The sequence below is a fragment of the Triticum aestivum genome, chromosome 5B (genome assembly GCF_018294505.1).
Source record: "Triticum aestivum cultivar Chinese Spring chromosome 5B, IWGSC CS RefSeq v2.1, whole genome shotgun sequence".
Lineage (NCBI taxonomy): Eukaryota > Viridiplantae > Streptophyta > Magnoliopsida > Poales > Poaceae > Triticum > Triticum aestivum.
The window spans coordinates 460,499,812-460,502,329 of NC_057807.1; the positions used below are offsets into that span (position 1 = coordinate 460,499,812).

A 2,518-nucleotide genomic window follows, 5' to 3' on the forward strand; every position below is an offset into this window, starting at 1 on the left:
ACCACCCGTCTTCTTCCTCGACGTCAGATCCGCGCGGCAGGGACCTGTCCCTGACGGATCGAACAAGCACCACCTCCATGTGCTACAGAATCGAGGTCGGCGTGGCCTTGTTGCGGCTGTGACCACCCCATCTTCCCGGCGGCGTCGCGTCCCCTCAACTCCCTCACGGCGGACTGCAGCGAGGGCAGCAACCACCCGCATGGTGGACTGCAGCGACTCTGCATCGGGACGGCCAGCCTCGGCGGCCCCAACCCCGACCTCGCCCCTGCCGCGCACCACCACCATCCCCTCCCCCGATCCAGGGTCCTACATAGAGAGAAGATCACCAGATCCGTCCCCTCGATGACAAGTTCCTCCTCCATCACGCGCCAACAGCAACCACGGTGGGGAGGTACCCTTACTGCCTCGATCTGGTCCCGACGAGGAGCTCCTCCCTCCCGCTCCTCTCCGGCGGCCGTTGGGCTGGGTCCATGCTGGCGATGAGGGCCCCTGGCCCATATTCTTGTTCCTATCTAACCCCTCCAATGGCCTGCAAGGAGCTCCCCTCCCATCTCCAAGCGCCGCGTGCGTGTGCAGCTCGCCTGCGTATTGCGTGCAGCCCGCGTGCGCGTGCATGTGCAGTTCGACAGTGGGTGGAGTAGCACTGCAGCCCTGCCCTCCGCCGCTGGGGCAGCACGGCTGTGGCGATGCACTGGCCGTGCAGTGCACCGCGGCTCTACGTGCAGTGTAGTGGGTGTGTGACACCTCGAGTACTCCTCCTCGACTCCACACCCACTTGCAGTATAGCATGTCCACGGATTATTCTTCGTCGAGGACTTGCAGCTCGCCGGCGAGTGGCTCGCGGTTCGGGCAGCTTGGTCATGTGCGCGTGTTACGCGAAGATGGGGTGCAGGAAGACGGTGATTTTTGTGTGTATTTTGCTCACGGTTGACATTTTTTCACTTTTTAGATTTTGACTGCCATCCCATGGGTGCACAGGTGCAGTGCTGGGGGACTGGACATGCAGTGCGTTGGCGCCGACTTGCATTCACGGACAAAAATGTGGATTTATTTTTTAAGTCCCTCGTCACTGTAATTTGTGTGTGTTTGTATTGTGGATTAAAAAGAGGACCATTGCAGTTCGTTCGCCCTGTCTCGTAGTCCAGAGAAGTATAGATTGCAACTCTATTGTAAACGTGCATTGAAGACAACAACACATTTTTCAAGTGTAGCTCACTTGTTTCATCGAGGTTCACTTTTCATAAAGTATTGCGGTTCACCAACACTCGACATGAAGTGCACTCCATCTCGTTTGGGAAAAATTACTTCCCAAAAAAAAGAAATTATGCAGTGCACTTGTCGGTCTGATGAAGTGCGGTTTTTAGTTTGAAAGCAGTGCGGCTTTCTGTCTGAACGGGTAAGACAAATATGGTCCACTTAACCCTATGAAAACAAGTTAGAAAAAGACAAAGAAAAATCATACGGTACACTTAGCCTTGTGTCTCGGTTCATTTTTCGCTTGATGTGGTTCACTTACACTCGATATGAGGTGCACTCCACTTCCTCGTCTAAGAAAAAATTACGTTCGAATAAAAGAAACCATGCAGTTCTCTTACCCGTTCGATGCAGTGCGGTCTTTCCTTCGATGTAGTGCGGTTTTCAGTCGGATGAAGTACCCATGTCGATTTGGGTGTCGCGAAAAACAGAGTGCCCGCATTTTGGTAATTTGAAAACTGCTCTTAACCGTAATGAATTAGAGAGAGTGTTCTACATGAAAAATTTGCGTCTCGTCGATATCTTTCCAACGGCGTATGATTTGAATTATTCCGACCAGCAGTTCGTAAAAATTTCGCGAAAAAACAGCCGCCGCCTCTCGAAGTCAGCCACACGATTTTCAAAATTAACTAAAAATTGTAAGGAATCTCGAAATCATTTAAACATATGAAAGTTGCGCCTTGTCCGTAGCTTTCCAACGGCATATCATATGTCTCGTTTCGACAAACGGTTAGAAAACTGGAGCAAAAACAGTACCGAAAATTTTAATTTTTTTGAAAAATAGAGTTCCGCGATTTAGTAAATTTGAACTGCTCTTAAACCGTAATGAATTAGAGAAAGATTTATATATGAAAAAGATGCACCTCGATGATATCTATCCAACGGCGTATCATTTGCTTCGTTCCGACAAGCAGTTTAGAAAAAAACGCGAAAAAACGCTCGCTGCCACTCGTCATCCGCCGCACTATTTTCAAAACTGCTCTTAAATCGTGTGGAATCTCGAAAAGTGTTCAACATGTCGAAGTTGCGCCTAATCCATAGCTTTTCAATGATATATTACACGCCTCATTCCGATAAATGGTTAAAAAATTAGAGCGAAAACAGTATCGAAAGAATAACGCGTGCAGTTTTTTCCGACGAGAAGTTCACTAGTCTCTATTGCAGTGCTCGTCGTCAAAATGATGCAGTGTGCTTCTGTTGAGCGTGCAGTGCCGAAGTGGTGTGCAGAATAGTTATTCTGCTAATATTAGCAGAATAGACCGTC

The 2,518-nt window shown here is 49.2% G+C and overlaps 1 long non-coding RNA gene across 1 annotated transcript; it reads left to right on the forward strand.

Moving 5' to 3' along the window:
• The first annotated feature begins 6 nt into the window (after positions 1 to 6).
• Positions 7 to 1,221, forward strand: LOC123116434 (uncharacterized). Its single transcript, XR_006457076.1, has 2 exons — positions 7 to 908; positions 979 to 1,221. It is a non-coding gene; the product is annotated as an uncharacterized lncRNA (long non-coding RNA).
• Positions 1,222 to 2,518: the final 1,297 nt, after the last annotated feature.